This window comes from Acipenser ruthenus, chromosome 19 (assembly GCF_902713425.1).
Source record: "Acipenser ruthenus chromosome 19, fAciRut3.2 maternal haplotype, whole genome shotgun sequence".
In the NCBI taxonomy this organism is placed as follows: domain Eukaryota; kingdom Metazoa; phylum Chordata; class Actinopteri; order Acipenseriformes; family Acipenseridae; genus Acipenser; species Acipenser ruthenus.
Genome location: NC_081207.1, coordinates 20477590 through 20498364, shown reverse-complemented (window position 1 = coordinate 20498364; position 20775 = coordinate 20477590). Strand labels below are relative to the sequence as shown.

Below are 20775 nucleotides of genomic sequence, written 5' to 3'. Positions count from 1 at the left end.
GGACCACTTACAGTATCCAAAACTCCGCCCTGAAGATGTGACGTGCTCCGTTCCACACACACAAAAAAAATGCCTGGGTGTGTCATCATGAGTTGCGTTTGTTTACAAAAAACACCCTTAGCAACGCCCTTTTCTTCAATAAAATATATCTCAATGCATCAGAGAATAGTGGCTATAGAACTGACGAAGTGGAATACATTCTATAACATCAGAAACCATGTATATATTTATTCAAAATGTAGCTTGATTATGTTTTACCTTACTTTCAATGTATCTCTCATTCGCTTTGCTGTGATTTGACTAGGGTTTGCCACAGGAAGCCTGAAAGAAAGTATTTAAATATCCTAATAATTATTTAAAATGTATTTCCAGTATTATTTGCAAGGTTTTTTGCACTTGCACATTAAATTGATGCCTATCTACAAGTCTTTCTCAATGTCATTAGTGTTTCCCATTATGTATAGTTTTATAGTTAGTTTACAGTTAGAGTTTTATAGTTAGTTTACAAAGTAAAAATATATCCACCACAATATTTAATGTAATTGTTCACATCACAGCAAATTTAGGGCCCTGTTTTGATGTTTTTGAAGTGGAAAGACAGCTCTGACAATAAAGTATAAACCTAGCAAGCAAAAATGTTGTAGGGGAGGTGGCACAATTATTGTTTTGGGTAGTTTTGTTCCAAGTTAAAATTGTTTTTGTTTCTATCTGATAATTTTGTTTCTATCTGATAATGTATAACTCTTTCTAAACCAAGTAACATGATTTGATTGCGCTGCAGATGTACATAATGATTGTATAATGACAAACCAATTTCTAGATTTAAAACACATTAATTGAAGATTATATTTTGCATTGAAACTGGATTCCAAAAAGATGACAAAATAATTCTATTGACACTCAGAATGTATGATAGTCAGGGAGGCAGGCAAGGAATGCATTTTAAGAATATCTTATAAAGCTTACTGAAATAATCTGTGTGCTTTGAATCAGATCTTATTTTGATTAAATCAATGCTTCTTGTTTTGCATATTGATTTCAAATAACAAAGAACTTGCAAAGAATGCATTATAAATGCCGGAAGGTATTCATATTTATTGTAGGGTGTTCAAAGGAATTACTCAAGAATGGAAGGAACAAGATGGACCTCCCTGCTACATTTACACTAGATATTGACTTTTGGCCAAAGTGGCTAGTAATTCTAGAAGACTGAAGAACTGCGACAGCTATTAGAACTGCATCAGTCAGCACCTCCCAGCATCCACAAAGATCAGACAAGCATGTCAGTGACATTCACCACCAGCCACGGCTGTAAATTCAAAATGATCCCTCAGTAACCTGAAAAAGTTTATCACCATGGCCTATATCAACCATGGCCTAAAGCCTCCATTTACCCCCAGATTCTGATCCTCAAAATAGTTTATAATAAAGAATTTCATTTTCAAATGTTCTCACAATTAGATAAGCAGTTCTCTTGATATGATAAAACCGTAAGTGTGACACACACCAGACAGACAGGACCGACAGACATACCCACAGATTATGATGCACAAGGTAACTTCTGCTAAAGAGGTTCTGAGCAAGTTTCAGTTCAATTGGACAAGTGGTTCTGTAGCTATATGCAAAACTCTAGAATGACATACAGAAAAACAGACAAGAAGCCACCAAGCACCCTAAGGTAATGATACATTATATACTAACTTCTTTTAAAGAGGATCTTTAGCAAGTTTTATGGCAAACTATACTATATTTGCTCACCAGTGCTTTACCATGTTTTCACTATGCTTTATAACACTTTGCTATGGTTTTACTATAGGAAACTTTTATAAGTTTTTTTTTTTTCCCCCAGCTAAAAAGAATGAACCACACATTATCAGACTTTAGTTCTCTATAATAACATCTAACAGTATATTAGTTCCTCCATTATAACATTTTACTTTATAATAATATGATCCCTCTTTCTAAAGCTAGTGCCCAGAGCAACACATTAACACCTTCTTCATGACCATTTCATACATGTTGTTTTCTGAAACCATGAATAACTATTCATTGACACCCATTGTAAAACAATGACCATGGCGGTACATGACAATGTGTATAGGCTGAATGTGATTTCACCGGGGTGGCAGGAATGTGGTCTTGCAATGGTTAACCGATGTCATTGATAGTTAAATCAGGGTTGATCATCTCAGCCATCATCATGAGTGAAATAACCACAGCACTCCATGTATATACTGTAACAAGTACAATGTATGGATAAGAAAGTATGTTTAAACCTAAATTAAACACTTGAATTCAGGGAATTACCTTCCTAAGTAACCCAGCATATCTTGTAACAGTACAATTTAAGCAGTATTTCTGTCCGTGGGTTTAAATGAAGATTCTAAAATCATTCAGCAGTGTTATCTGATAGATATCGCCTCACAATGCCATACATATTCACAACTGTAAACTGTAGGTATTCCTCACATGTTGCAATATTGAAAATATATCCAGTTTATCCTGTAATTCAATTGTTTTTTTCTTACAGTATTAATAGTTTTGCACAGGAAATAGGAACAATAATAAAAAATAAAAAAATGCACAGTATATAGTTTTAAAAATAATTTCTGACCATGTTTTGGCTTAACAACCTTTATTTTGCTGTAAATGGCTGTAGATAGTTTGGTTTAAGGATGGTGAATTACATTTTTATTATATTTTAAATATTTAACTTGAAAATAAAAACATTTAGAATCTGTACCAAGGTGTCCTGTCACCATACCTCTCTGCCATTCACTTGCAATGCAATTCCTGTTATCCTGCCTAACATGACACAATACAGTTTGGATAAAAAAAATAAAAAAGAAAACTCTTAAAGGATCCTATTGTTGAGCAGATTCAGTTAAAATTGTATTTTTAAACAAAATCCAGGACCTTACAAAAATGAAAGAACATAAGGAAATTCACCAACAAGAGGCGGTCATTCGACCCATCAGTGCGTGTCCGGTTCCTAGCTGCTAGTTAACCTTGTGAAGTTAAAGGATCTCAATGATTCAGCATCCATAATATGGCTAGATAACCCATTCCATACCCTCACCACTCTCTGTGTAAAGAAGTGTCTCCTACTCTCTATCCTAAATCTGTTTCCCTTCCCATTGCACCCTGTGGTCCTGGTTCTGTGCTGCCCTTAAAGTATTGGGTAGGGTTAACTTTGTCAAATCCTTTTAAGGTTTTAAAGACTTCAGTCAAGTCCCCCCTAACTCTGCTTAAATATATTCAGTTCCCATTCCTTTAAAGCTTGGGATTAGGCTGGTTGGTCTCACCAGTATGCAGTATACAACAGATATTACAAGACTGTTATGTCCTTGTGCACTTGACGCACCCTGTAATTATTACTCAATAACCCTCCTGTGCAGCAGGTATTATGACTCCCTGGATCTTATATACTCACTATGCTGCACTGCAGGTAGGACTAGGATGGGGGGTCCCTCCTATTATCTGCTGGAAATGATCTATAGTCTATAGTGTGGTGGCAGGGAAAATAATACATCTGCAAAAGAAACCTTTGTGTAAAGTACAATATCCTGCAAGCATATGTCAAAGCATTCTCGTGCCACTCCACATATTTCAGCCTCGGTTTGTGAGACTGCTTAAAGCTACAACAGCCTCAAATGTGTTTACTTATTCTCTTGTCAGACTGTCGCACACAGTATGTATTCAAAAGACCTGACGATCAGCACTTTTGTCATGCGATACCTATCAATACATTTGAAGTGCAATCGGTGTGTCATTCGTCTGGAGTGATGCAACACAGGTTCTCCAGATTCTTTATTGTGTGTTTGAGGATAGCCATGGATCATGTTGCAGGTTAAATTCCAGGGCTCAGTTTTGCTGTTGACAGATTTAACTTTACTCAACCTCTGTTCCATGTGTGAGGTGTGAGCTGATACTGACTTTGGTTCAAAGGGCTTTTGTTCTGTCTATATCAAAGTTGACTGTACTACTGTATGGTAAAACACAGAGAAGTATAGTCCAAATCATTATAAACTCTGTTTGACTTAAGTAAAAGTATATAAGAAAAAAAAATACTTTGCTGGTTATTTACCTGTCCTAAGGCACTGTGGATCTGTCTAGGCTTTTGACAAACACAGTAGTAAATGTATAGTATATGCTTACTAAACTACAACATTTGCACACTTTAATAAATGTATGAAGACATTTACCAAATTATTTTATTGATTGTGTATTATTGTGTAGGTGCGCTATATATTAAACAGATACCCAGTTCAATTCAATAGCTGGCTCATTAAAAAACATCCACTTATACAAAGATTGAAGATGTATCATTATTACCTTCTAGTTGACTTTGCTGTGTATTTTCAAACTGCTTAATTATTATTATTATTATTTATTTCTTAGCAGACGCCCTTATCCAGGGCGACTTACAATTGTTACAAGATATCACATTATACATTATACAAATATCACATTATTTTGTACATACAATTACCCATTTATACAGTTAGGTTTTTACTGGAGCAATCTAGGAAAAGTACCTTGCTCAAGGGTACAGCAGCAGTGTCCCCCATCTGGGATTGAACCCACGACCCTCTGGTCAAGAGTCCAGAGCCCTAACCACTACTCCACACTGCTGCCCAAGTCTTAAGATAACTCGTTTTTTATTTTATTTTACAAAACTAGAACCAAACAACTAAGTAACAATTAGGGCTGCTGAATTTACCAAGGAACACCAATAAATCATCCCTGAACTATATACAAATAAAAACAGTGTTCATTCTATAAACACAGAAAGAGATGCATGTGACATGTTTTGTGAATACAGTAGCTAGAACACACTATGTAGAGTGATACTGGGGTGATACTGACTTTGAATTGATAACAATGGTGTTGATTTAATCTGGTCTCCTCAGCTTTTAAGAATGCCATTTTGTGCTGTAAACAATTGCTGGATGTTTTTTTTTTCCCTCCCCAAAACAGTAATATGTCAATGTTTGCTTTGTTTTGTACAAATACTGTACTTGAAATGCACCTGAGCAGGTATGTGGAACTGTTTTGGTAAAGATATATGAGACATGGTGAGATGAATCCATAAGAAAAAATACAACAGGTTTAACAACAAGGATTAGCCTAAATCTATCAGTTTATATTAGTGTAACTGCTGGGCTGCATACTTTTCATGTACATTAACACTGTTGACAGATTGGAATATATGCTTCATTGTTTTGATTCATTTTGCTGTGTGCAGTAAATTCCTTATGTAGCTTCAATCGCATTCACTGTTTTACAGTCTTGCTAACGATGGTGTTAAAAATGCCTTTGTGTAGATGTAGAGTCCCCACCCAGCTTAGTTTATAGCAATGGACTCATTTGATTTCGTGTGTGAGTCAACTGTCACATTTCCTTGCTTTAGTGTCAAGTATGTTTACATGTATTGATATGTGTGCTTGGCATTCCAACAACATTCTGAAGTCTAAAATGTATACAGTACTTAAGTGCAGGCTCTGTTATTCCAGTGAAGTGGTTATTAATCAGTAAAGATGTATTGTTTTAGTGCTTGTGAAAGATGTAGGTGTCAAGCTAGCATGCCTTATAACACCCCCTGCCATTCAGTCCTTTATCACTGGAGCAAAGACTGCCACGTGCAGAATTGTGTGGTGCTTTGATTTCTAAACACCAAACACCTTTCACTTGTGACCTGAGCTGAATTCAACTAGCCACGCTGAAGGGGAAAGTTTTAGACATACTGAACTTTTCGACTAGATGCCTATGTTATTATTTTTCTTAGGACAGAATGTTGGAGGCTGGCCAAAAGGTTCGTTAAAATAATGTCATTTACAATACAAACATTGCTAAGTTTTTTTAAAAAAAGTCTTACGATAAACGTAACATTAATTACCAGTTACCGCATTTGAGAAAGCAGTTTTTTTGTCTTTGGATACATCATTAAAAACTGTACACGTTTTAAATAATGATACGCCAGCCTTATATTTCCCCTTTGTTAATTGCCAGTATTCACTTTGAACATGAAAACCGAACACTGAAAGATACATCAGAACACGCACGAAGAGTAATGACTAACCGTAGTTGTAGTAAACATGGCGGCGTCAGACAGTGGAAGTGAGGAGGATTTTGTTACACATGGAACTCCTTTGTAGCCGTTGGAGGAAGGTAACTAAAACGTACCTATGTATTTTGTTTTTTAAAGGTTCCACAGTTATTGCTTGAGGGTTTTATTTATTTGGACTTTTCACAGGCATCTGCGTTCGTACAAAATAGCACTAAGTACAACTGCGTTTCTTACAGAACAGAGTGCAGTGCTATCAAAATGAATACAAATGTCCTGTATCAAACGCAAGGTAATGCTACTTTGCAATTTAAACAGTCTACCAGTAAATGCTTTACATTGATCGCTAAAATAAAAAAATCCAAAACAGGCGGTGTACGTTTTTTGGTTCATAGATGCAGTATGTTCTGTCAAAGAGTTAATAAGTCTAATAATTTTGTAGGTTATAGTTTTCTGCTTTAACATTGGGTTATTTTACTAATACTACTGGTCCATTTGTGAATGGCGCTTTCTAAACTCCGCGAAGTTGTCCGATTAACGATTATTTTTTTTAGGGCAGTGACGTCACTCACCCCACTACAATGCCGGAATTGAACCAAACTTGTGCATTCGTTTGTTCAAACGAACATTGTTGCTATTATTGTTTCGGAGATATTAACAATATTTTATAGGGCAGTGAAGTCACTCAGGCCTATAAAAATACTGTTAATATCTCCGAAACAATAATAGCAAAAACGTTCGTTTCAACAAACGAATGCACAAGTTTGGTTCAATTCCGGCATTGTAGGCGGGCTGAGTGACGCCACTGCCCTAAGAAAAATCGTTAATATCTTAAACTATAACGGCACAAACGAATGATATGACTCAACGTTTGTGCTGTTTGTAGGGGGGCCAACTTCACGGAGCTCCTAAATTCATCACCCTTATCATGTGATCGGGCTGTAGCATATAATGATGAAGTCTATTATGAGTTGCGCATGCAACATTACCCTGTGAGAGCTACGTTGTGGGAGTCTGCGTTCTGCTGCAGTACCCCTCTCCAAACATCTGCCCTGGTTTTACAGGTGTCCAATCATGAGTGAGAAGAGGTGCGACAATAATTGGGAGTTTAACCAATGCGAAAGTCAAAGATTTGTTTTGGTTGTACAGAGACATTGTAGTCGATTTGGTGACAAATCAATTTTCAAGAACTTTCTCAGAAAAAAAAATTGAGGTACAGTATACACCAGAAATATCTGAACTGATGAAGACACCATTCTTCAAATAGAGGTCATTATGTGGAATTCTTCTGATTTCTGACTAAGACAGCATGTTAAGCAATCCTTTGTCAATAGCCACAGTGTTCTCGCGTACCTGTAACAAGATTCCCAACGGCTTAATCTCTTCGGTGCCTCAGGTTCTGCTAGATTCAGAAGTACAAGAAGGAAGCCAAGTACGTAGCTATGTAAACAACCGATGTTCTGTGAAAATGTGTTACATTTACTAAAATAAAAATAATAATAAAAATGCTTTTAAAAAGAGCAAATTGGCTTTTTTTTTATTCTATTGATTTTTTAGTATTACTATGCAGGACAGCCGCTATAATATCGTTACCTTTATTCAAACCTGCTCTTACTTATACCTCACTGTATTCTTTATTTTGCTCTTACTTATATTTTATCTAACTACTCTTTATCTGTATTATAATATTTTGTAATGTGATATTTTATAATGTGATAACTTATAATGTGATATTTTATAATGCCATACTTTTTACTGTGGTATTTTGTAACAGTTGTAAGTTGCCCTGGAAAAGGGTGTCTGCTAATAAATAAATAAATACATCATCATCATCACAATAATAATAATAATAATAATTATTATTATTATGTTGACGGATGTTGCAGACATACTTGTTTAAGTCATCTCTGCTTCACATCTTGCATTTCTGAAACTCCTATTTTAGTACATTGGCTTGTTATTCTCTTACTGTGTGTTTTTTTCTGGGGGAAGGCCTTTGGTGTGGGAGCTCTGGAGGAAGAGGAAGGTGATATCTACAACACAGACTCACTCTCTCGATATGATACCACTCTGGGTGAGGAGGAGTCTGGGGATGACATGTACGGCTGGACGGCACCACAGGAGTACACGGGAAAAAAAAAAAGGTAAAACATTAAAGTGTGGTGCTAGCTAGCCTGCATTACAAAACAAACTGCACACAATTTGACACAATCGACTTTTCTCTGCTTGAGTGAGGCCAAGGACTGAATGGCATGGGGTTTTCAGGTCAGGATTGAGGTGTTGGAGACCTGTGAGGTGAGGTGGGGTGGGGTGGGGTGGGTGACTTTCTTGGTGACTCCATTCAATTTTTATGAGCATTACATGTAAATAGCACAACATTAAAAAAAAATTATTATTTTCTCAACAGGTGCCAAGCGATAACCGGGTGTAGAATCCAATGAAGTTTTAAATATATCTTTAGCCTGTTCAAGAATGTTGTTAACTTTTAAGCCCCTGTTAAAAAAAAAAAAAAAAAAAAAAAAAAAAAAGTATAATTTCAAGGTTTTTCTTGCTAAACGCTCTCATAATTAAAACAAAACCTTTTGACTTTGTAGTGAGCAGTGTCTATTGGAGGTACCTGTACATGTTTAGGTCACACATAGAGTACTTCTAGAGAGCCGCTTAATCTAATTGTGGCACAACTTGGTTCGAGCATTCTTCACAGCAAGCTATAACCTGGGAATAAAAATAGATGCGTGTCAGTCTGTCTCTTACATTCATGTCACACCAACATTTTTACACCTGACTTTACAATTAATATAGGTCACTGGCTATTTTTGCATGAAATGGATGGTTATATGTATTTGAAGACTTATTACCATCTGTTATGGCAGAATACAGTAAACATACACTAGTACATTTTATTTTTGTGTAAAAGAGAACTTCGGCAGATTTCAAATGAGTGTTATAAATGTAGTCTTTTGTTGATTCCTTTATTTTACAGGATCTAATAAAGATGTCTCGTACGTCGGTAATGTTTTAGAGGGTTTTACACTGGCCTCAATACCTGCTGCTCCTATAAAGGTAGGTTCTGTTTTGTTGGAGTTATTTATTGTAATTTGTAATTTTATTAGTGTCAGAGTATCACCAGGCTGATTGAATGCTAATCTTTTGTAGATTTTGAGGGCCGTAAATACTCGCTGGTGTCAGCACTGTCACATTGAAAATTACTGTGAAGGCTATTAAAACCTGAGATATGCCTGACGTCATTCAAAGGAAGGATGACAATTCAAATAATCCAGAATAATGATGGGCCTTATCTTTCTCTGCCTTGTGCTGTATGCGATTGGCTTTGTGTGTAGGTAGGGTGTTGGACAGTTATCGCAATGGTATTTTATGATATTCAGCACCCTTTGTTGTATACACTGTGACGTGATCCTGCTTTATCAAGATATTTTAAGTACCTTAAAATGAGTCACTAAAATGATCAGGTGCCATGACCGTCATTAATCTACTCCCACCTACTGGCAATGAATATGTGATTGAACAAGCCCACAGATGATCTTTACGAGCCAAACCAAATGCACACAAGAGGCATAGGGCTATAATATTGTGCTTTTTGAGCTGAATTAGCAATTACCAGATCCAGAGCAACTTATGCAGGAACATTACTTGGGAGGCTGAGAGGCTGTGTGGTCCAGTGCTTAAAGAAAATGGCTTGTAACCAGGAGGTCCCCAGTTCAAATCCCACCTCGACCACTGACTCATTGTGTGACCCTGAGCAAGTTACTTAACCTCCTTGTGCTCCGTCTTTCGGGTGAGACGTAATTGTAAGTGACTATGCAGCTGATGCATAGTTCACACACCCTAGTCTCTGTAAGTCACTTTGGATAAAGGCGTCTGCTAAATAAACAAATAAGAATTACTTGCATTGTGTCTTAAAAAAGAGCTGTACCAGCTATTGGAACAGGAGATGAAAATGAATGAACTACCAGTCTGCTTTGTATTAATTAGATCTTTGCAGAATATTCACTATAGTCCAAGGAATTTGATACTTCAGCGGATGTAGATGCTTTCTTTTAAGGATTAAATCTCCCTACACAATCTAATGCCCAAAATATATATATATATATATATATATATATATATATATATATTGTAAGGCAGCGGGATGTGTGAGACAGCAGGGAGGGGGTTAAAACCTCCCGGAAGAAAAAAATGCGCCTTTTGTTAATTGTTTTATTGTTTAATTTAATTTGTTAATTGTTTTGTTAGTTATTTACGGGAGGGTATTTAAGACGTGCAGGCAGTCTGCACGAGGCTGCTGAGTAGAAGGAGGCAGAAGTGTGGTGCTCTGCGTCCGAGCAGTCGAGGGAAAATTAAGTGCTGTGTTAAAAGTGTGTTTTGTTTTGAGGTGCCAGGTAAACGGCTTAGCCGTCCTGCGAGTGAGTTAGGGAAATACCCTGTGTAGTTAGCGCTCCAAAGCGGAGTTAGGTTTTTGTTTCTGTTCTGTTTGTTTTTGTGTAATTAAAAATAGCGCGTCAGCGCTTAAAAACGCCATTCAGTGTGTTGGGCTGTATTTTGAAAGGGACAACGAACCTGTGTAGCAGCGTTTCGTTTACTATATATATATATATATATATATATATATATATATATACTTTTTAATAAACCTGTATCATCTGAAGAAATACAGAAAGCAGGATTGGATGGGTTTTCTGCTAAATTTTGACAAATTTAATGATCTGTTGGTCCCCTTTTTACTGTGCATTTAATGATATGTTTCAGGAAGGGATTATGGCATCAAGAATGAGAAAGCCTTTATATTACTGTAATCCATAAACAAGATAAAGCTCCAGCCTTTACTAAAAACTTTAGAGCGGTTGCCCTCATGAACTTGGATGTGAAAGTCTTAGCAAATTTTAGCATTAAGATTAGAAGTTCTATTGACAGAAAACAAACAAGTTTTATGAAAGGTAGATATGCATCTGACAGTGAGCGGGAACTCTTTCATAGCATAAACTGGATCAAAAAAAGCAAAATTCCCTGCAGTACTGTTGGCCTTGGGTGCATGTCATACTTTTGACAGGATACTCTGGGACTCTCAGAGTTAGCCCCTCTCCCCTTTATTTTTTATATGTAGCACTGGAATCATTGGCTCTCAAATACAGACAATGCCTAGAATGGAAGGGATTTGGATGGGGAACAAAAAACATACTTACCTTATATGCTGATGACATTCTTTTGCATTTTAGAAATCCAAACTGGTCTATCCTTTCTGTTTTAGGCATTACTTCAGAATATGGAAATATGTCGGGATGTAAATTTAAATATTTACTGTGCAGAAATACCATGGTAAACTTTTTTTTATAAGGGTTGTGCAAGCGACAAGTTGCTAGTCTTTGCTTCAGTCCTCACGATTGGTAAGTGAATTGCAGCAGTAAAGTGACACTGGACATTTCAATTTGTCAGCCCCAGTTATGATTGAGAGCTGGCAGAAATAAATGCTTTCTGTAAGACCCTGCAGTAGAGATGTAATCGGCAGCCAATTTCCTAATCAAATTTAAGACAGGTCATAATCAACAATAATTGATGCTTGAGAACACTAATATTCAAAAGCAAGAAGCAAAAAACGTGTAAACTCATGACAAAGTCTTCAAATACTGTACAACTGAAAACAAGCTAGGAATGTAATATATAGGTGGGGCATGAGGCTGCAAGTAGGGCACCAGGGCAGCGATCAGTAAAGGGTTAACTGAGGTTTGCAAAATAAAGCCTTGGTGATTTAATGATTGATTAATTGTTGCATCTTTGACCTGCAGGTTTACCAGCCTCCTGAATTGCCGCGTGATTATAGGCCTGTGCATTACTTCTGTCCCATGCTGGTGGCGGGCAGTGCCAGTTCTCAGGTGGTGCAGGTACTACTGGCATCGGGTGGGCAGATGAACCAGGACACCCAGCAGACAGACAGGCACCAGATGAACGCAGCCCAGAGGAGGGTGCTGCTTGGAGAAACTGCTCTACAAGGTGACCCAAATTACTGTCAAAGTTACATTTCAGGTTTTGTAAAGAGTCTCTGTATCAAATTCCTGTATCTTTGTAATGTTAATTCCTATTCCCACTGGGATGCATATAGTGGAGGTACATGCAGGTAATGGCAGGTTTCTGTTCAGGAAATGAAAACCAGGAGTATTGTGTATAAGGGCTCTCCACCGGATGGCACTTGAGCTGTATATGGCTTATTGAGCTCCACAGTATGACACTTTAGATTGAGGCAAATTATCTCATTCTAGGCTGTTAAGGTGGTTAAATGCTTAATATCATTTTTTTTTCATTTTCAGTGCTAATATTTAGAGTATTATTATTCCTAAACTAAACTGATTTGAGGTTACAGTTCTTTTGACTTTTAAACTAAACTGATTTGAGGTTACAGTTCTTTCGACTTTTCAACTAAACTGATTTGAGGTTACTGGTTGTCATATGGTTCATTAACTAATAACGTTGGACCCCTTATAAAAGTTTGCGGGAGTAAAAGCATAGCAAACTGTAGTAAAACAGAGTGAAAGCATATTAAAAAAATATGGCAAACCATTGTAAACGATGGTAAATGCATAGTATTGCCATGGGAAAGGTACACATTTACTGTGGTCATTTATTTTTTATAAAGAACACCTCTGCTTTATATAGTTAAAATGTTCAGTATGTGTTTACAGTTTTTATTTTATAAATATTTTTTTTAAAATGCAACCTTCCCTATTTAAACACCATTATGGCGTTATAACATCATATTAAAAGGTGTTACATGCTAACGGCTGTGAAAAATGCAAGCTGGACAATACAAGCTGAAGTCTTTTAAGTTTCAACCTTTTAAAAGCAGTTTTAAAAGTCTCCAAATCATATCAGCAGACTTCAGTGGCTGCTCACTGGTAGGAAACGTGGGAACGCTAAAGATCTGAGGGTTTTAATGGATTGTTTCAATACCAATTAGATATCTTATCTGATGAAGCAATCACTGTAACTTTTTAGCTGTCAGCAGTTTTGGATCCCATGTGGGAGAATGAAGGGAGTTAAACCTGCATAAGGAGTTTGCCTCTTTCAACACTGCAGACCAGTATACAGGTCTAGGAAAGATAACTCCACTCAACACTGCAGGCTGCTTTTGTACTATAGGAAAGATAACTTCACTCAAAACCACTGATCCGTAAACATATCTAATATTCTAAAGTATATCCATGCTAATTTTTCAGTATGGGACACTGGTCTCACTGGTCTCAACGGTCTCTTCAGGTAAAAGTAGGAAAGAGAGATTGATGATAAAAGTTAGAACTGAAATAGTTTCTATGTATGCTGTTTGCTTTGAAAAGGACTAGCAAGGGTCTGTAAGATGGGAATTTTGGTGACAAGTCACAACCAAAAGTTATATATTTACTATAAAAGTTGTTTCCCTTTTAACGGAACTACCATAGGGTGTATTTACAGAAATGAGTCTTATTGTTCCCATGTGTATTGAATCCTATGTAGACCCACTTGTGTAATATTGTTGTCCTACTTTGCATCTTTTTTTAAGCAATATAATCTTTTAATATTTATCACATCTTATAATGTTAAACAACTTACTGACGTTGTTAAGAGATGGCGCTCACATTTCAAAAGTAATGGAAGTAGGGAAAATTACCTTCAAATTAGCAAAATTGCACAAGTGGGCCTCCATAGGATTGGATACACATTGAACAAAATAACAATTTGGCAATAGACAAGTTAATTTACTGCGAATATACACAACAGTAGTTCCATTAAAGGTAAAAGAACATCTTTTAGGCCCTTGTTCTTCCAAATTGTGTCGGTAGAGGATAGAAGGAAGTGTAGGCTGAAATGTTCAGCAACACAGATTTTTACTGCTTTGGAAACAGAGGCAGTGATAGAGTCAATAAGTAAGAAGTAGGTAAAATATTTGAGGGATGACGGCCATTTAGATCTGCTGGATGATAAAACCCAAGGCGGTTATCGAGTGAGAAAAAAATATAACCATTCATGCAGTACAAGCACCTCAGCATTTTGACTAAATTGTTTCCAGGAAGCCATTTCCTTTTTAAAACTTGGTAAACATTCTGCAGCTAATATGCCTCTACTGAGGTAAAAACAGGAAGAAATAGTTTTTATTGCACCGAATAAGTTAAAAAGGAATAAAAGTGGAGGCCGTGTGGTTCATGCTCTGCAATGATCATTCTTCACCAAACTTCTCTGTGCACTGCTATGCATTTACCATTGTACATCACTATAAATATTTAAAAGCAGGTATCACAGGTGTGCCTGAAGATCATTTATGTGAAGTGTTTTCAACATACTTTTGAATGCATTTATTGTGCTGAGTTTTAAAAAGCATACGCCTTTATGATGTACCTTTTAAAAAGTCTGTTAACACACAATGTGATTCGTGTCGGCGTCAGTGCCTGTAAACAGTAGAATCTCAGTATCCTGATACAGAAATTATATAGACAGCTGTTTTGAAACTGCAGGTCTGTGTCAGTTTCATCTAAATGATGATAGACAGGCCCTTTTAAAGTCAAGGTTGTTGTCTGCTTCATTCAGTGGCTGGACACTGAGCCGGGCAGAGGTTTCAAACGTAAAGCATGTATGACAGTGGGTTTATCTTGGGAGTGATTCTGTACTGAGTATTTATGTCATTGGGCTGCTATGATTAAATCGAAAATCGATTTTTCAATCGATTCCATTCCTCATTATATACATCAATATAAATACTGGATAATCGATTCAATAAATTTTGAATCATTTTTGTAATGCGCGTAGTTAATAACATTATTTAAGCTTATCAACAAAATTGCACCAAACGCCCTGACTTGCTTTGTACAGTATTTCTGCCAGACAAGCAGTGGGCGTGCTCTTCTTTTCCTACTCATGTTAACTAGCCTCTGATTTGCTGGTCCCATCCTACCAGCGAATCAGTTTTGAAAATGCTTTGTAAGTACACCCCTCTGTGTATTTGATGTAAACAAACCAAAAACCGTGCCGCCTTGAATCCAGAGCAGGACGACAGGCTTGTATTCCTGGCAAACAGCCTGTAAATAAACTGTGCACATTGAAGACAACTGACTGTATATAGTTTACACTTCTTTGGAGTTTCAAAATGAACTGTTTTATAATGAATATTTAAACAATATTCAATAACGTTAAAAATAAATAAATAAAGATCAGTGATGTTAAACGCAATTTTGGAGTAACGATCGGCTTGACCTATAGCTGATATGCATGTTGTGGTAAGTAAATCAATTAATTTGTATTACTATTATGATGATGTTTTAGGCAGGGATTTCCGCATTGTGTGTTTCACAGATAGTGAAGAAGGTTAGGTGATAGTAATAAGATGCAATGCGTGATCCTGCAGCTGTCACTGATTGTAATTTTTGTAATTTGTTTGGAATAAATATTTTAGTACCACCCTTGTAGTATGTGAAACTTGCTTTAGGCTTGTTGCGAATGTTATTGTGTTTTGTTTTTTGTTTTTTTTCTCCTGACGCCACCTAATTGCCCCTCACATTCACAAGCTTTTACTTAACTGCAAGGATATTAAAATAATCACGTTGGGGGAGAGGAATGGAGCGAAAATGTATGTGGGTGGTACAGTCATCAGTGGATGAGCATTACCAGGTGCAGCAGGTGCAACTGCACACGGGCCCACGCACTCAGAGGGACCCGGAGGGGTTCGAATTTTTTTTTTTTTTTTTTTTTTTTTTTTTTACTAACAATGATACTATCTTCGTGTTTTATATTTGCAGATGTTACACATTTGTATCATTTAGCTGCTGGTGTGCAGTGCCAGTAATTCCAGATTGTATCAACAGGTATCACTATTGTCTTAATTATCCTAACTTTTTTCCCCCGAAGGGTGGTACGAGGGACGTCTTCATGGAAGGTTTTGGGGTACTATTCAGCACAGACATTTGCAGTTATATTCTGTGTGCACGATTCATCCTGTAGTTTAGACTGAAGATGTCAGGTGCTGCTGCAGGCACCAAAATAAATTGCAACAAATCAACATGCTTGCATTTCTGATTTTAATAATAATAATAATAAAAATAATAATAATAATAATAATAAAATGGTTTCCTATGCGAGACAATTTCGGCAAATGTCTGTGCAGAACTGTGAATTCTGTAATCATTTCTGTGATCGCAGAATTGGGGAATCCTGGTAGGATTGGTGATTTAAACCTGTTCGTTTAAGATTACAAAATAGTGTAGTGTTCCATGTTAAGATGTATGTTAAATAAATATAGTTCAATATTGAACACTTGATTTGGTATGTTTGACGTTTATAAATAAGGGTTAAATTAACGTTTTGGGAGAAGGGCCCACAATAAGGTCCTGCACCGGGGCCCATCTTCCTCTTCCTCCGCCACTGACAATCATTGATATTTATTTGAACGATTTGATTTTGTGTGCCCAATTAATCGATTGCTATTTCGAGGCTTAGCTGACAGCCCAGGTATATTGTAAGATATACCAACTTGGATTAGCTATAAGCAAGTGGAGCGTTTGGTTCTATTGTTATATGACTGGTGCCCTGTAAGGAGCGTGACAGTATTTCTGAAACCCAGTATTGGATGAAGTGCTGAAGCAAGTGTCAATCCCTGGTACAGGTACATAACTAACATCTTTGTGTTTTTCCTCAGGCCCCAGCTCTGTCTTTTGACTTCCTGACCAGCAAAGACAAGGAGCGGATAAAAGAATTGAAGCAGGCGGCAGCAGCAGCAGCAGGGAGGGTCTCGGCACAGCAAGGCCTGAACAGCCGCTTCCAGACTCCTGCTGTTGACAAGGCTCTGAGCGCGTGGCAGAACATCAGCATGGAGGCAGCTAGTGCTTTTGAAACCTTTTGAGAAGAACCCAGAAAAACAAGGACGATATGACGAGTACATCACACAACTAAAACAGGGGAGAAAAGGTAATTATGGTAATAATGTACCTACGATTCCATCAAGTATTGTTTTTTAAATACAGCTGGTACACTAGTGTACCCATTATCCTGTCTCCCTGCTACACTCTTCCCCTAGTGGATGTAAGAAACATCTATGTGCTTACTAATTTACTAAGTTCTAAACAAGAATGAAATAGTTATGACAGTAGTGATATTTCCTACTTGTACCACATTGCTATTTAAAATGAACCGCCCTGGTAAAATGTTTTCAGAATAAACCACAATAATTTAAAAAGTAAAAAGCAATAAAATAAAGGTGTTCCTTAGGGAATTTTAAACTAATTGGCGTGCCAACAAAATCTGACATTTCAAGGTACATAGAAGGCTGAACTGCTGTAATAACAAACGGATGCAAAATAAAACTTGGTTGTTTGTATATGCAAATAATTCCCTATAAAACAACTTTGCTAGTTCAGCACAATTTAAATCAAATTGCTTTTTCCCCCATATGACAAGGGTATGACTTCATTTATTAGGCCACTTTCATCCTCTTTGTGAAAACACAGACAGTGTTACTTGTGTACTGCAATGTGTTGCAGATAATACTGTTCCATATCATGACTCTGTGTTTGGTCCCTAGCAATTTGAGATCAAATACAAAATAAATTGGCTTTATACTACATTTAAACTTTGCACATCCCTCCCATCTTCTATTAAAGTTGAAGGATCGTCTTGTTTAGAAACCTAATGTCTCTGCAAATTTGCACTGACACTTGAATGGCTGACCTATTGCAGATTGGGCTATGTACTGGACTTCAGACAACTCTGCTGTAAACTTCCTTCAGAATGTGGTGGGCTACATCATGAAAAACCACACTTTTCATGCCTACATTAAGTCTTTTCAGGCTTTTCATTTGGTAGTGTCTAGAGCACAGTGCATTGTGGAGGAGGCACAGCAAAATGTATTTAAAATAAAATTACATGTACAGGCTTAAAACTTCCAGCACTAAGAAACTTTACAGAAAGACAACCTTATGATAATTCATTAAATAGATTCAGTGTCTTGTACCGGGAAAAAAAAATTAAAATGGGCATAATGCACATATTGGTATGTTTGATTAGTCTGCTGTCTTGATTTGGGTAATCTTTCCTATCCTCCTGTAATAGAGTAGCTTTCAGTCGAGTTATCTTTCCTGGATCTGTATGTAGTTCAGCTGTGTTGAAAGAGGCAGTAAAGGACCTGAATACCATTCAGTTAGTATGTGATTGGAACAATCAACAAACAGAGGTAAAGGATTCAGAGTCGTCAGTTATTTAACGTTGGTATGTAGTTTGTGGATTTTTTAAAAAGCGATTGTTAGTAATAAACTAAACTGAGATTTTACGTTTAAAGTTGTCAATCTTGGTTTTAATTAAACATTGCAATGATAATCTATATACTGTCGATGGGCTATGGGTACAAGATTTATTTTTTTACTCGGATCTGTGTTAATATCATTAGTGGTGATTTTTTTTACTGCTAACACATACAGTACAGTAATATTAAGTGTTGGGTGTTTTACAGACTTGTTTTTCTTTGTCCAATACAGACACCCTGGAGTCCAGTATGGATCTGCACATGATGGAATGGGAGAGAGACCGCGAGCGAGACGAGTTCATCCGCGCAGCAATGCTCTATAAACCCACCAACTCGACACTGGCATGCAGATTCGCATGAGGCAAGCATGAGGAGGATGCTGACAAAGTAGACGCCCCCAGAGATCAAGAGGTAGAATTGTTATTATTATTATTATTATTATTATTATTAACTCTCAACTTCTTTTTGAAAACCCAAGAAGCAGATTCACAGACTCTTTCATTTGCATTTCACACCAATTTTAATTCTGCAATGAAGTTTTTGAGCATCATGAACAACTTGGTACCGATATGAAATGTCACGGTTATTTTAACAAATCTATTCTGCTAGATTTACTTTGTATATCATTTTCTGTCTCTGTCATCACATCCTGGTGACTTTTTTTAAAACATCCCTCCTATGGCCTCAAAATAGCTATCAAACATGTCTTCTCTCTAATTTGAATCTGGTACCCCAGGCTGTAACTATTACTCTGCCCCTTGTGGGTGTAAGAAGTATTTCAGAGTGTTATAGTGGGATAGGTTAATAGTTACATTCAGGTGTACCTGCTTTACTTAAGCAGGGCTCTCAACCCTGGTCCTGGAGAGCCCCTGTCCTGCAGGTTTTATAGGTGTCTTTACATTATCAGTGGCTAAAGATCTGGAACACATGTTAATCTTGTCTAATTAAGCCAATAACTGGTGCAATTAAGTAACTGAGAACTTGGCTGAAACGAAAACCAGCAGACCCAGTAGCTCTCCAGGACCAGGGTTGGAGACCCCTGACTTAGAGGGTAGGCTTGTCTGAGAGTTTCAAAGATGCCACAGGAGTGCTTTTAACTTGTGAGTATAAAAAAGTCACCAGAATGAAACAGAAAATGATATACAAAATGATTTCAAAGAACAATATATTAGTTAAGACAACTGATATTTTAGACCAGTGCCAAGTTGCTCTTTTAAAACAACTACAATAGAAATCTTGAATAGGTGATATTTTTTTGTAAACAGTCACCTGTTATCAGTTGAATTGTGGAACATTTACATGCATTTTGTTTTCAGAATGACATTGATGATAAAACAGCAGCTGTGAAGATGAAAATGTTTGGGAAGTTAACAAGAGATTCGTTTGAGTGGCATCCAGATAAACTACTGTGCAAGAGATTTAACATCCCCGACCCCTACCCTGGGTAAGTAAACAAACCACATTGTTAACATTCCTCTGTGCTGCCTGTGTTCATTTTGAGATTGAAACAGCTGTAACTGTTCTACAGAGCATACTGATCTGAAATCAGAAGGCTGGTTTGATTTAGGTCACGGAACACTTGGAATAAGTGTGTAATAAAATGTCAGTGAGCTTTTAGGTTAGATTAGAAAGACAAGTGTACACCTGCCTGTCCACATCATGTGTGCTTTTATTATGTGGCTGATGATGGAACCTAATGTCCTATATACAGTTTAAAGCTCAGACAGAATGCAAATGCTGTACAGGAAGCGAATCTATAATGTTGGGACAAGATTAATGGAGTCAAAGTGAAAATAAAGTCTTGAAAACTAAATGATTTAAAGCCAAATGGTAAATGACTAAGTGGAGATGTCTTTTTTAATGTAGTTTGATTGGTTCTTTGGCAGCAGTGGTAAAGAAGCATTCATTTCAATGTGGTTATTTTCAGCTCAAGTTCTGTTGGCATGCCGAAGGTAAAAAGGGACAGATACTCTGTGTTCAATTTCCTGTCTGTTACCGAAAGCACCATGCCTACAGCACAGGGTGTCAAACCTGAGCTGTCAGCACAGAGCAAACTCAGCACCTCAGAAAGTAAGTGTTACAGTTTACTGTGAGTGTTTGACAGGTGTATGGAAGCAATCTTTCCTTTGATGTAACACACGTGTATTCAGTTTAAAAGTAATACCTTGTATTTTAAAACTTTTTTTTTTTTTTTTTTAATGAAACTATTATTTAGCATCCCCAGACAAGGATGTTATCGGTGTTATGAGAAACTCTGACAAACTGTTATTGTAACCTTCACACTGAGGTTTCGGAAACCAGCAATTCTAATGGCGCCTGGGAGACTCTTTGCTGTATTTCTGTCTGTAAAATGCCAGACACTCCTATTTTTAATGATTTAAAGAATGTAAATATTTAGGTCTGCCACTGGGTATAGGAAAATTCCACCATTACATGATCA

The 20775-nt window shown here is 36.9% G+C and overlaps 1 pseudogene; it reads left to right on the top strand.

Moving 5' to 3' along the window:
* Nucleotides 1-5716: 5716 nt before the first annotated feature.
* The window catches only part of LOC117424466 (G patch domain-containing protein 1-like), a 30597-nt pseudogene continuing 15538 nt past the window's right edge, over nt 5717-20775 (top strand).